Raw genomic sequence first — 14,618 nt, 5'->3', positions numbered from 1 at the left:
CACCTCTGCATACCCTGTCTCTACCAAGGGTTCAACGAGCACTGCGAGTCTGCCAACAAAGGTACTGCCTCTTTTCAGTTTCTTATTCCAAGTAACCTGATTGGGAATAGAAATCATCAGCGAAACAAATAAATGCGTCATCACGGTTTTTTATTAGAAAGTGAATAAGCATTTTGTTACTGTCATTTCCCAATACTGAGATTTCAAACAATCTTCGAGGAAAGTATAATCAAAGTACAGAAATAGAGACTACTTGGACACAAGTAAGTATCCTACCAACAGGAGGATAGTTAAACAGTAAGTGGAAATAAATCGCAAGGCAAAAGATGAAATTTGAAGTGAATATTAAATCTAAGGAATAACAACTACAGTTTCAAGCTTAGCACCATAGAGCTAGCAACAAACGATGAAGTCCACAAGTACAACTGAAAAAAAAATTTGTTTTATAAAACTGTAAAAAGATGTATTTATTTTCATAACATCTGTCCAAGAGAATTGTTTCTCATGAGGAGGCACACTGATTCTGCTGTGCAGAGGGCTCCTCTGCATGAACTCAGTAGGACTATTGTTCTCTACTCACTAGCAACCTCTTCTTTAGCAGAAAGAGTCCAAAACCACATAGTTAGGAGAACTGTGGAAATCTAGAGCGTTAAAGGTCATTTACTTCTATCTCCTTTCAAGTCTGCAGCAACAGTAACTCTGCCTCTACAGTAACCTGTAGACAGGGCCTCAGCCCAGTTTGCTTTTTTCCTAATAATCTGGGCTCCAAGTGGGAAAGAGACAGGCCCTTACTTCTGTAATGCTGTTAGAAAATTACATCAGCTTGTACTCTTCTCATCTGCTAATGCATTTAAAATGCAAGGTAATACAGGGGTTTTCTTGAACCACATCAGTCACGCATCAAAAACCAAACTTGTTTTAGTAAGACATCTTTGTTACTCTTAGGTTCAGTACTTAAATTCCTTAACTGGAAACTTTTAGGGAGTCTTGACGCATATTGCAAGATGAACGTTTTAATAAAACTGCCACCTCTTCTACATAATCAAGATAAATATTAGATGTAGAAAATATTTCAACAAAATAAGCTTCAGAAGTAACTTTCATAGTCCTTCCTTGTACCTATCACAAGGCCGATCTCCTTCAAGGACTACGGCTTTATATTGCAGCTGATGTAGGCAAAATAAGCAGAAGTGGAAAGACCTAAGTAGTGGGATCTCTATACTGATGCTGAGAGGATGAAAAGCTGTTCCTCTAAGCTATAACTGGTCAGGGGGCATGTTTGCGCTGAGAAGAAGGGAACAGACTCTTACTATGGTGCTGCCCTTGCCTGGCGATGTTATCTTTGCCATAGTCAAGGGAAACTCACAGCCATCCACCAGGTTTGGAACAAGGTTGCACAGGCAGGAGGCATCTTCATGGAGTAACCTCAGGGTTGGGAAGAGCGCACGACTGCTTGATAAACTTGGTTGACAATTTGCAAAGCGTTGCAGTCCTTACCAGAGTGGTGGCAACCCTGCGAGAACCTGCATGAAGGATTTTGGACTTGCATTCACCCAGTCCAGCTAGCGAACCCAGAAGCGTGTTGAAAAGGACGTATCGACAAGAAGCGCAGCAACAATATAATAGAATTTGTCTAAACCTTGCTCTAGTTTTTATTCCACGTGGTACTTAGATTAGGCTCAGCAAGAGGAGGCTACTTAAGTTTCGCATGTTCCGTTTCACAGAAAATCCTCTCTTTGCTCGTTAGCGAGTTCTTCATCATGCGAGAGGTGCAGCAGTTGACAGGGATCCGCTAGAGGCTGTTGTACAAAGGGACCGTTTTCAGGGATTGAAAACACAGTCACTGGTACCTTACGTGCACAGCTTTCTTCCTTTCCAGTAAGGAATTGCCTATGCCCGGCACACTGGTTAGGGTACCAGCTCAGCTCACGCAGAGCTGCTCGTGTGCTGTCAAGCCCCTGTAAGGCAAGCAAAACAAGATGTACAACCGGCTGCAGCGACGTTCAGCAACCACATCCTGCAAGGCTTCTCGCCTCCTCTGCCTGTCTTGACAAACGGCACAAGCCCGAGCGTAGGGAAACTCAAGTTGGGGGGGTGGGAATAGTGAAATGCAAGAGGTAACCAAGAACCTGCAGCTGATAGTAAATTCAGTGGTGGGGGGGTCCCAGGGGGCTTCACGTTATCACTTCAACAAAGACAGTAAAAGCCCAGAGAAGCATAGAAAAGTCATAGAAGCGAACCCTGGAAGGGAAAAAAAAAAGCAGCAAAAGCCAAGGGGAGGAGTGGGAAGGGAGGGAACGAGCTGTATTTGATTAATTCTAGAGCCAACTGGCACTCACTTGATGGAAATGCTAATTGTCCTACTGACATACACCCACCAGTTATTTCCCCCTGTTCCCTCATCTCCTCTAAATGAAGTATAGAGTCTTTTCTTAAATCACAGGTAACACAAGAACATCCAGGTTTCCACCCTTCCTTTTCCTCTATGTCACACCCCCACTTAGAAGAACAGTTGAACTATTTACTGCATGGAAATAATACGTAGCATTACGTAGTTATTTATAATTTTTGTACTTAGTGAACATTTCAGTCCTTACTTCAAAAGAACAGTTTCTGCTCTGTTTGAAATAGTCTGTTACCTCTCGTTGTGTATGTGACAACTCTTGAATATCTGCATCGAGTCATAGTGTAACATCTGCCTTTGTCTGCAGATGCCTTTTATACTTACCGCTTTCAAAGGACCTCTTAGGGGCTAGTTTATGTGCAAGCACAGGGTAGGTAGCTCCTCAAAAGCAAAGCTCTGATCAACAGAAATGCATACAAGAGGTCTATTATAGGGCAAGAAGAGTTTCAACGGACAGCCTGTAAATAAATCTAATCAGAAGCCCCCAGAGGGATGGTTTAAATAGAACATTTATTTATACAAGTATCCCACACTAGTTCAAAGAAACGACCCATTTGCAATGCCGCCCCATCCCCTGGAGAGCACTGGCCTTCTAATGAGATACAGGACAGAGTGGCTTAAAGGATTAAGAACTGAAGTCGCCGGGAGTCTGGGGAAGGAAGCAGCCAGTGCCGGATCAGTAGCAAGTATCAAGACAAAACACTGTCCTGGGCTGTGAGCACAGAAGAAAAGCAGCCGTGCGTGGCTGCAACTTAAAGCAGGAGGTTTTTCTAGAGCCGGTTTGACAGCGATAGGACCAGGGAGACAGAAAACTCTCAACGCCAAGAACTGAGTAAGCTTAAATGTCGTGGTGTGCGAGCATCCCTCCGAGCCTCTAGGGAAAGAGCTGTTTTATTGACAAGCCTAATGCGACACCTCAGCTCATTCAGGCACTCGCTTAGAAATGATAAAAGACCCTGTTCAGGTTGCCCCAAGCCAACACCTTGTCTCATTCAACTCCCCAGGATCAATAATTGGAGAGAAGTCAGCTATCGACCTGTTTTTTGAGCAAAACTACACCAGAATTATTAATTCACGCACATCACTGCAGCAACTTGGAAGCGGTCTTCTCAATGAACGTTTCTTCCTTTCTTTAAAAGACAATTTGAATCATCAATAACCTTTCATCCTTCAAAGAAAAGTTTGTGCTAGGAGAAAAGAACAAATGAGATTATTTCCGCAGCTACGATGTTATCTTACCCTTTAAGTGGTAGGCTGCCGACGCTTCAACAAAATAAGCAAAGCCCAGCAGCACTTCAGCTAGTCTCCCTGTATGATAGAAAGATAACGGCCAGCTTATCGCTCACAATCTGTTCTTTGCAGCAATAATTAACAACAGGGAAATTTGCCACTGTAGAACTTAACTCAGATAGCTTTAAAGTTACAAGGCCTGCCCTGTTCAACTACAGGTAGATTTGGAAGAGTCGAAGCTCAAGATTTTAAAAGAAAGGAGGAGGAAAAAAAGGCCAGAGGAAAAAGTACACACCAATAGCGGAAACTGTTTTGCAATTGCTGGCACAATAGATCAGCCTTTTCATATTACGGCCCAGTTTAAACAGGCTACAGGATGCTGCACTAGTGCTCAAAGTAGCTAGGCTTGTATGCTCAGAAGAGGAAGAGAAAGAAAAGGGATCTCTTCAAAATAAAGCAGTTTATGGGCATAAACCCCTTTCTCGGTAGGGCATATGTAAATGCACTTCACTTCTTTAATCAAAGAAGTAAAAAAGCTGGCCTGATAGCCTGAGAAAAGCGTATTATTTGGACATCAGAAGATAGTTCAGGTGCTTCTGTATCTGATTATCCAAATCTTTCCCGTGTGCATTTACACCATACTTGAACTTCCAAATGCTAGATTTAGTTTTAAAATCAATGTTGACGGGTAACATATACTCTTCTAGCTACATTCCAGCAAGGTAGAAAATGAGAAACTACAGCAACAGTAGCCCAAGACAATCTCTGCGGGGACCAGGAAACTTACCTCTAACAGAGAAGTGAGATGCAGATATTTGGAGGTTAAACTATGAGCATCTATGAAATCTGACTGCAACAAGACACACAAGAGCTGCGATCTCCAGTGGGTCAAGACGCTACCCAGTGCAGGAGGTATCCTGCTCTCCAAACCGAAATTAGCAGAAGGCTAATTCTGTTGCCCAGAACGATCACTGTAATATTTAGTTTATTAGAGGGAAGTAGGCCATATGGGAACAAACCCTGAGGTATATGTTAGCTGGCAGGGGGCACGGCCGAGAGCTGACATGAATCGCACTCGTTCCTCTACCAGAAGATAGGCTGAACTTGGCCGGATTCTGCTGTTCAGCCACTTGAAGGGATTTCATCTCAAGTGTGTGCATTACCTAACCAGGGAATGCCTTTGGAGATTTTTGCTCAAGTTTCTCAAACAGGTCAGTTTTCTGTTATTCCTTAATATGCTAGCGTGTGAGAAGTTAATTCAAGAGTTCCCTAATGTTTGTGTTTGCAAAGGCTTCCTCGTGGTTCCCCCTCCCTCCCCATCATGCTGAGTTTTGGTCACGGTCCTTCGCTGCGGATTCGGAGTTAAGCAAGCTATCGGGCACCGTCGGAAGAGATGCGGCACTAACGCTCGCTTTCAAGGCACTGAGGTGCTAGGAGGTCCAAGTACTCACGACACTTAAGTGCTGGATAAACCTGCAAAGAAGATAATGATCTCTGAAAGGAAGTTAAAGAAGAGAAATACAGGCTGAAGCCCGGGTCCTACCAAGTGTCACTCACCGCTGGGTTGCACGCACACCGCTGCTTTACAGAAACAGAGCCTAAAGCAAGAGCACAGCCACAGTGGGTATGCGGAAGAGGCAGGTACGGATTCAGGAATGCTGTAGCATTGTTGACAGCTTGAGGTTTTAAACCACATAATTTTCCAGGTAGAAAATACTTCTGAGTTATACTCATCTCCCCACATACACATTCAGGGTTGTTTTGTCCATACCTGCAGCTGCCATGAAATAAATGGCCATCAATTTAAAATTGAACGGTACCACCTTTACATGCACAGGGAGCTTTGTTTGGCAGCACCTAGGGGTTATTATAGCAGGCAGAAAAACATCTTGCAGTTCATCACAGGGCTAGTCACTGTGCAGTCTTCAAGTCAAACCATATACTAAAAAATACATCAAAGAATGAAACAGATATACTAAGGTCATAGCCTCACTCAAACTTTGCTACATAAGTCTGCAAAAAGGCTATATAACCTTGTCATCCAAGACATTTCAAAGAGACCTTAGCACTGTAAAAAACCAAAACCCAACAAGAAAACAACCTCCTATTCTATCCACAGGTCTCAAATACTTCATATATAGGCTTCTTTCTTTCCACTCAAAATATTCCTAATTTATCTGATGAACTCCACTCTTTCACAATCTTTTGCTCCAGATGAAGGAGAAGGGAGAGGATCATTGCACAGGTACAAACATGTGCCTGGAGATTGAACTACTCCCAATGGTAAGACGTTATTTGGCTGGAGGAAAAAATGCGAGCCAAGGGCCATCTGACAGTCTGAACCTGACTCTTCCTGGCACTTGTGACTATATTCTGGTATGTGAGAAGTAGTCTGGCCCCGTCTTCCTTTTGCTTTCTTAACTTTCCAAAACAAAAAGGGATTAGAGGAAAGGCGTTCACAAGTGGAAATTTATGCTGGATGGATAATTCATCCTGTGCTAGCTCTCTCCCACTTCCAGGGCCAGTTGTAAATTCATGTAACGGAATAAATATAAAATGATTTTTAAGGTACAGAGGAAGCAGTAACCGGTTTTCTGGAACCACATTGAGCACTGCCCCAGCCGGCCTTTTCCTGCCAGGAGCTGCAAGTTCCATGAATCTAAGAAAATGCAAAGAAGAGTGTTTTCTTTTACCTGGAGAGCACAGTTCCTGACGACTATTCTGCTTTTAGGTCCCTTGCAAATCAGTTTTAAGCTCTCTATCTGTATCAGCAGGAAGCTTTGTCTTGCAGCAGCCTGTGTCATGTGTGCAAGGGTCGAGCAGTGCATACTGGTACGTGCTCCGACAAGAAGCGAGTGAACCAACCCTTTCCGAAAGGCCAGGAAACGCTGGCAGTTTCACAGCGCTGGTAGCGGTTCCTATCTGCGTTTCTCCCCATGGATGACGGGGTGATAATTCTACGCTTTCCTCCAAGTGTTTTAATTCTGCTCCAGCTCTCAGCCTGAAGCAATAAGAAGAGCAAAGGATATTCTCCACGTGTCAAGGCTGACTCAAGATAAGACACTTATTTGAGGGAGATATGCACCCCTGTGCCTTTGGGAAGCTTCCTGACTTCACACAAGTATGTACGGCAAGCAAGTCTCAGGTATACATTCACCCCCACCCCCCCAAGAGCAAACTCCTTAGCTCACATGTAAGACAAATGTATCCGGAGTGCTTGAATGGGACATTTCCATCGGCAGCTCTCAAATACCTTTTTAGGCCATGAAATCTTAGCGTTAAGCACCAGGAGCAAAACAGCTGCAGGCCACAGTGCTGAAAACTTAAAAACCTGCAGGACCTTTCTGCTCCACTGTTTACAAAACCCAGGATGGTAATAACCGGCAAAGCATACAAAGTGAGTTTCCTGCTCTCCCTCTTTCTCAATATTCCCACAAGTATCACGTGGAAAAGAACAGCTAAAAATCTGCAGAAGGAAGTCTTCCTCAACATGCTTCTCTCTCGACATACTTAAAGCCAAGCCAGAATCTTCTGAGAGAGCCTTTAGATAGATCTCTTAGGAAGAAAAAAAAGCAAAACTAATTTGTGATTAGAAGGCACAAAGATGTTCAGTCAGATGGAAGCATTCCTGAAAAGCGAGGGGAAAAATACCCAATCAATTCATTCAGCTGCCCTAAAGGGTAAACAACAAACTTGAGCACAGTCTACAAATCCTGACTATTATTAACAGCTCGACCAAAAGTGGATGTTTTTTGTAGTTATCTTCATACTTGTGAAATCTGATGAACTGAAAAAATATGTTGGATGGACCCTGACACCAAAGCAAAGAGGACAAAAAGAAGAGGAGGTCACTTTGCACTATTGCTCCCAATGTGAGGTTCAGGTCCCTCACTCAGAGAAGAAACTCGCTAAAAAAGGTTGTTTCAGCTGGTAGTGGATGCTTGAAGAAATGGAAAAAAAAAGTTTCCTGGGTTTCAAATTTACCCCAAAGGCATACATCTTAGCATTCACAAAACCTTGCTTAGCAGCCCATAAAAACCTCCTTTTCAAAATGATCTGTCATTGAAGCAGGATTCTGGAGTTGTCAAAATGTCTTAAGAAGAAAACCAAAGCTATTTTTTATGTTGGGAAAGCTCCCTTTTCGACACTGGGACCCCGTAAGGTGAAGGCTACGTATCCCTTTTGTCTGTAGCCGTGAGCCATGGCATGTGTACTGCTAAGCAGAAGGCAATTCCCTTTCCCCCTTGCTTTTCCTGAGTAGACCTTCCTTCTCCTTGCCTGCCCCAAAAGCAGACAACAAAAACTCCCTCTGCAGCAACGCAAGGCTAAACGTTCCTATCTCTTCTGCAACTTGCAGAGCTGCCTCAGCCCACAAATATTTTTTGCCTTTAAAAAGCATTTAAGATAGTTTAATTGGGTTTTTAGTTTCAGATGGTTGTAAGCAGGAGACTGGAGAGCTTCTGACTTGCAGTAGTAGTTGTGTAAGGACCGGTGGACAGGATAAATGACCCTTAGTTGGGAGCTTTGGTTTGCATTCCCCTTTCCAACACAGGCTTCCAGAGACCACAGGCGGGTGCCTAACTCAGGAAGGGCAAAGGCCCACGGGCTCTTCGGAGGAGCACTGCCTCCGGTAGTTTCCCAGCCGTAAAAATTCCTGCTGCTCCTAGCCGAGGGCACAACAGGTTTGCCTTTACGCTCAGTTTAGGGTAACGAATAATCCTGATTCACATCAGTGGGGATGATGGCAGGGTGCTCTGAAGGATTAGTTGGTTTGTGTCTGTAAACAGTCAAAGATTTACCAATCCTCAAGCTGCAAATGGGGGGGGGGGGGGGGGGGGGGCGGGCGAGGGGGGAATCCCAAAACTAAAAACCCTTCTGAAGATCCATCACCCCATGGACTCAGAAAGTATATGCCCCCTTCTGAGGGTCGTCATCTTTATTCCTAGACTTTTCCCTCAATAACATGTACTGATCATGGGCAGCGGCAAGACGGATGCTTTGGTGGGACAAGTAAAATAGCCCAAGAGTTCCCGTGGACCTACTTGAATTGAAGCCAGACAGCAGTGCTGCTGTTTTGATCCCGAGATCGCTATTTTTGACACTGCCACTTTTAACTGTCAGTGTCGCAAGCAAGCCTCAACTTGCTTTTGGCAGTGAGGCAATGAGCGAAAACCCCTCCTCTTCCTCTCTCCTCTGGCCCTACTCTCACTGTTGCGCTCAAAGTGGAAGTTTCGAAAGGGGAAAGTATTTAATTTCTCTGCTGCTAGCGTAGATGGTCCGAGCACCTTTGCTAACAGGACTGTGTTGTAAATCTGTGAAATCTGCTTGCAGACAACGTAAGTGCAGTGTTAACTTTACTTAAAATACGCACCTATACCACAGACTTCATATCCTAGGAAATCTGCAGACAGAGTCCTACAGCCCTTTTAATCTCATTTTATGCACCTTTCTCAGAGAAAACATAAAGCTCCTTTACATGCAAGCAGAATGTGAAAGACAATAAACCATTTTGCTAAATGCTAAGCATCAACAGCTACAATGCCGTGCAATCATAAAACACCATTAATCATTTACATCAGGAAATGCCAAAGTAAGGGTGGACACACACAGTCTTATCTGTTCCTTGTGTACACACGTTACAAGCTTTGGTTAAATTACTTGTGTGCATGACATGCAGTGGCTAAATGGGGTTCTGTTCCTTGGCCCTAGGTGCTGACTTTGTCCGACTTCAAAAATCTCTGTGTTCACTGACTGCACATGAGTTGTAGCTAAAATTGTTTGTGGCTGCTGCTGCTTAATTTTGGAGCATTTTTATCAGTGCTGGTTTAATGTCTCCCCTTAAAAGGGATAAAATTTGTTTCTCGTAGAACATCACACAAGGCATTTCTGCCTACCTTTAATCATATTTTCAATGAGCACCTCTCAAACCCTGGAAGGAAAGCTTTCTGGTAGTGTCTGAACACTATTAAGTCACTTCTTGATCCTCTGTAGGGAGATGCGCAAGCGGCTGCAAAGGTTGTTCTACTAAACAGGATTCCAGAGCAACTTTTCTGGAGAGATTTTCTTCCAGTGTTGCTCTTTTTTATTCAGAGTAATTTCAGTTTGTTGTTTGGTTGTTTTTTTTTTTTCTGGTGGATTTTTTTTTCCTTGTTTAGAACTCTCAGAGCAGCGTTCTCCCAAATAACAGAAATCGAGTCGCATCCAGTACCTTGCCATTACAGGTAGCTGTCGCGTAGCCCTTTTGTGAATTGACCAAGCTTCAAACAAAGCCAGTCAGCGTGTTCAGCTAAAGGCCGTACACGGGCCTCTCTGCACCTCGCTCTTTGAGATTTACTCCAAGGCACTCTTCAGAAAGAGGCACAAATGGACCTAGTAAATCCTATGCATATGAAGTCTTTTTGCCATCTTCTGCAGGATACATCACTTTGTTTTGTCCCCTCTGAGTTGTTTGACTTTTTTTGGGGGGGGGTGGGGGGGTGGCGGGTGCAGTGGTCTTGCAGCAGGAGGTACACGTGTGAAGTTTGCTGACACAGACCTGTGATGCACAAGCCTTTTAAGATGGGGAAGGAGAGCAAGAGAATTGAGAAACATTGTTGCCAGATAAAGATACCGATAAAAAAACATCCTAAGAAAGTCTTTGCTTTTATCTTTACAGGTGAGATGGAGAAGCTGTACACACAAATCACTGAAACCCAACGAATTAATCAAAAGGGAAAGTTACATGGCATTGTCACTGCCGATCTAAGAATCAACACTTCTAAAAAACTTTATCTCCTTCATCTCCTATTTTGTTTATTTATTGTCAGGTTAGCGAGCAAAACTGGCTCAGCACAAGGTCCAACGAGTGGCAGGGCTGGGAGCAAAGCAGCGCTTCCCCTTCCGGCACCAGCAAAGTTCAATCAGCTCAGCTGGGACAGTTGCACCATCAAAATAACTTGTTGCATGTTTTGACACGTACAGTAACTGATAACCCAATAAATGGAGGAGAATGCGCAGCTCTTGGATTTAGTCACAGTTTCTACACAGCCTTCCAGAGCGATGGAAGACCTGCGAGCTGGGCATCCTGAGCAAGGTAAGTGCAGCGTTAAAGGCAGCTTGCTCCCCTAGCCTGAGCCACCAGCGGTGCACAGGGGATGTACACAAACGCAGAGGAGAGCTATCTATATCTTTACAGCCCTAGCAAGTCTGCTCGAGACAGGAGAAACGCTCTGTAGAACTGAAGAAAGCAAGTAACGAGCACCCAAGCCTCAATTACAGGCTATCATCAAGAGAACCACAGAATTTTGGGAAAAAAAAAAAAAAAAAAAAAAAATTACAAGAGGCTTAGCATTTAATGCTCTAAAGTAGTAAATCCACAGCAAATCCTCCTGAATCGAAATATGCCTAAGACATATTTTAACTTATTTTTTAAAGTTTTCTCAAATGCCATCTTATGCTCCCAAACAACTAAGCTCCACTGTTACATTTGCTTTCTCAGTATTGTGCAAATGAGGTTACATCCAGTGCCTCGAGTGCCCTTTTGGCACCCCAAAAGCTCTTTCCAATAAATAGTAACCAAACCATTTATTCGTATTTATCTCCCCCTTTAAACCCAAGTAACTCAAAAGTGTCCAAGAGATTAAAGCTGATGTAAGCGGTATTTTTTTTTTTGCAGTTAAAGAAAGTTTGTTCTAAAATTATGCATGTTACTGACGCATAATTTTATCACTTAAAAACAGAATGGCCTCGGAAAGGTTTTAATAAGAAAAAAGAAATACACCTCCCCATTTGTGCACATTGACTCTGAATAAAAAAGACAGCGGCTGCTGGGATCTAGCTAAATGTAAGTTTTTCTTCTCAGCGTTTCAGATTTAAATTAAGTAAAGACTTACCCAGTGTGGAAATTAATTTTTCTCCAATGGTGCCTTTTCATTTTACTACCAGAGTCCACGCATGCCTTGGGATCGCTTTCTGGCTTATTTGTTCTAAGACTGGTGTGAAAGCTAAATATTACCATGCTTGGCAAACTTGGTCAAAAGCCTGCCTCTTTGCAAAAACAAGAGTATTAATGAAAAACAACCACAGTCCACATGGAAAAAAAAAATAATCCCATCTTATCACATGAAATGCAAGTTTTATATACACCTTTGGACAGAAACAAAACAAGTAGCAGCCGCAACATCACTTACTTCCACGAGAGAATTCCCACTGCAAACATGACCGAGCTCCTACAGACCGTGGATGGGAAGAGGAGAGCCACACACAGAAAATACACCCTGACCGGTCGTCCCTTCCAAGCCAGGGACATGAGTGTCTGATTACACTACATCCCTGGGAGCACGGTGCTTTACCGGCAGCAGCACTGCTACCAGGATAGGGAAAAACACCCTTTAAAAATGAAAACAAGCTATATCAGTAAAAGTGCACTTTTGCAGATAACTGCTTCTACAGCTGGGACTTCTGCTGGCACAGCTATGTCAGTCACGGGTCACACTTCGTCACAGCGCTCACACACAGAGCTGTGCCAGCAGAAGTTTGCCATATAGACCTGGTGGGAAACTCAACAGCGACTAAAATTAATCTGCAAAGTTTTGTGTTTTTCGTGCTGCTGCCAAACTAAGTTTTTCTAACAGTCTGATGATGGGTAGTCTTACTCCTGTGCTGCTGACACGTTAGGATCTCGGCTTCCAAGGACAGAAGAAACCTAAACTTAGCTCAGGAATGTGGCAATACCTATCAGCCATTTACATTGTACTTTACCCTTCAATTAAATACACCAACTAAACTAGAAAGAGCCCCTGTAGGAAGAAAAGATAAAACGGAATAAATTAAACTCTGCTGTACTTCAGCACTCGGAGCAGACCGCCCTCACTTTTAATAGTAAGAAAAGAACAAAACTGAAAGTGTTTAACTGGATTTGTTCAGCGGACAGCAAAGCGCTGCAAAATTCCCACCGTTCAGTTAAACCAAACAGTCAAACAGAAAGGGGGCTTTTGCCATCTTCAATCTTCTTTGAAGACAGCGGGCAAGGAGATTTAATGCCCGAATTGACGCTCAGACATAAGTTCTATTCAGATGAATTGACACGATACTGCGGTTCGTGCGTACGGTGATGCGTATTGTTATTCCAGAGCACAGAGCAGCAAGATGTCAGAAGCGCGCGCTGCCGATCTGCTCTGGAGCAAAATCACAAACTCAAGCTGTAAATAAACTCCCACCACGCTCCGTGGGGGCAAAGAAAGCTACAGGCAAGCGCTTCGGTGCCTCCGAACCCGCTTGCGTTCAATAATGAATAAAGCCGCCCGAAGCGCAGGGCCGTGGAAAGGAGAAGGGCTACGTACAGGAAGTCAGGTCAGGCTGCGGCGCTTGCACGCAGCGCGAAGTAAGCCTCAGATGTAAAGCCTGCCTTCATCTTTTGTGAGGTATCGCCAGCACGTGGCCGTGCCTAAAGCGGGCTGCGTTTCGGAAGAGCAACATCTGGCAGTACAAATTTCACCATCGCTTCCTATTTTGATAGGGAGAATGTAGAAATAAAATCACTGGCAGCGCTGTGTTTGTAAAGGCCGTGCTCCACCTTCGTCAGAGCTTTCTGGCCCTCCAAATTGGGATACGGCTTCTAGGAATTCCTCGGGTTGTGTCACAGGGAAGACTTTGTTGTTAGAAATAATGTACTTTTTTTTTTTTAGGGGAAAAAAAAAAAGCACCGGGGCAAAAGCATCTCAAAGGAATGGCAGAGGCTAAAAATAGACACATTATCATCACTTTCATTATCAGCCATGTCTACACACACAAGAAGTATAACTGTGAGCAACTTCAGGATGAGGTGTTTTCCCCTCCAGGTTAGTTTTAGGTTGCGGGGGAGTGCGTTTCTGCTTGGCTGAGCAGCAGAGCGTCACAGAGAGGGGATGGCACAGATATGAATTTAATTGTAGCAACCCCCCGCCCTTAAACAAGGCCACCTAAAATTTTTATCAGCAGGCCGACTCATGAGAAGTTGTAACTCCCCAAAGCAAATACTTAGCCTATTCGAAGTTTCAAAAATGGCCTGATAAAGGCCACCCGTCTAAAGATTTCAGAAGGTCAGATAAAACTTGGTGTGGCCACGAAACGGCAGAAGGCAACCGAGCCCTCCGCCATATTTACGAAGAGTACTTAAGTTTAAAAAGCAAGCCCCAAACTCTTACAAAAACTCAGTGTTTAGGTGCATTATTTTATTTGCAAGCACCACCGCCTGAGCTTGAAGCCCAGCTTTTATTGCAGGTGACATTCCTGCCACCTTCCTCGTACGGGACTGCTGCGGACCACCGGGAAAAAGCGGCGAGATCCGCTCCTCCCCAAAAACACCCTCGCCAACCCCGCTGCCGGGTCACCCACGACGCCAGGCGAAGGTCCCATCACGGGATGCTGGCCGGCCCGAAGGGGATTGGGGCCGAGCGCTCGCGTTCGCCCCACGTCTGGGTTCGCCCCGTGGCCGGGGTTCGCCCCGCAGCCGGGGTTCACCCCGCTGCTACCGCCCTCAGCCAGGGCTACGGGGTGAGCCTGGCATCCCCGAAAGCAGCTCGGGGGGCGGCTGCCAACGCCGCCGCGGCCCAGGCTCCAGGGATCCCCCACCGCCGGGCCCGGGGCCAGGACCCCCGCTCCCTCCTCACCCCCCTGCCCCTCGGCGGGGGCCCTGTTCCCCTCCGGGCCGCCCCTCGCTGGGGATATGCCCGTAGCGCACCCTCTCCCCCACCCCCCCGTATACACGGATCCGTGTGTCCGTGAAGGCGCGGAGCGGCGCCTGCGAGGCGGCCCAGGCCGCGGCGGCCGCCCCGGGTGCTGGCCCCGGTGCTGGCGGGGCGGCGGCGGGGCCCGACATGGCGGCGCGGGCCCGCTCCCCACCCCCCCGCCCCGCCAGGCCCCGTCGGGCCGCGGCGCTCACCTGCATCCGGCGCGGCGGGGCGGCGGGGCCGGCGGCGGCAGGGCGGCGGGGCGGCGGCGGCGGGCAGCAACGACATGCAGGCGG

At 45.5% G+C, this 14,618-nt stretch overlaps 1 protein-coding gene across 4 annotated transcripts in view; it reads right to left on the bottom strand.

Moving 5' to 3' along the window:
- Window positions 1–14,567, bottom strand: part of CNOT6L (CCR4-NOT transcription complex subunit 6 like) — a 38,302-nt gene extending 23,735 nt beyond the window's left edge. For all 4 annotated transcript variants that reach the window (XR_012995267.1, XR_012995266.1, XR_012995265.1 and 1 more), the window contains exon 1: window positions 14,535–14,567. The gene's annotated coding sequence lies outside the window, so the exon portion shown is untranslated. The remainder of the gene's footprint in view (window positions 1–14,534) is intronic.
- Between the last annotated feature and the right edge of the window lie 51 nt (window positions 14,568–14,618).

This window comes from Aptenodytes patagonicus, chromosome 4 (genome assembly GCF_965638725.1).
Source record: "Aptenodytes patagonicus chromosome 4, bAptPat1.pri.cur, whole genome shotgun sequence".
NCBI classification, from domain to species: domain Eukaryota; kingdom Metazoa; phylum Chordata; class Aves; order Sphenisciformes; family Spheniscidae; genus Aptenodytes; species Aptenodytes patagonicus.
The sequence above is the reverse complement of the archived record's forward strand: the minus strand, read 5'-3'. Positions and strand labels throughout refer to the sequence as shown.